Below are 373 nucleotides of genomic sequence, written 5' to 3'. Positions count from 1 at the left end.
CAAGGTATACAAAGAACTCAAGAAGTTAGACTCCAGAGAACCAAATAACCCTATTACAAAATGGGGTATAGAGCTAAACAAAGAATTCTCAATTGAGGAACACCAAATGGCTGAGAAGCACCTATAGAAATGTTCAACATCCTTAGTCATCAGGGAAATGCAAATCAAAACAACCCTGAGATTCCATATCACACCAGTCAGAATGGTTAGGATAAAAAGCTCAGGTGACAGCAGATGCTAGAGAGCTTGTGGAGAAAGAGGAACATTACTTCAGTGCTGGTGGGATTGCAAACTGGTACAACCACTGTGGAAATCAGTTTGGTGGTTCCTCTGGAAATTGGACATAGTTCTACCGGAGGACCCAGCTATACCA

The sequence above is a fragment of the Mastomys coucha genome, unplaced genomic scaffold, assembly GCF_008632895.1.
Source record: "Mastomys coucha isolate ucsf_1 unplaced genomic scaffold, UCSF_Mcou_1 pScaffold9, whole genome shotgun sequence".
Taxonomy (NCBI): Eukaryota; Metazoa; Chordata; class Mammalia; order Rodentia; family Muridae; genus Mastomys; species Mastomys coucha.
Note: the sequence above shows the minus strand (reverse complement) of the source record.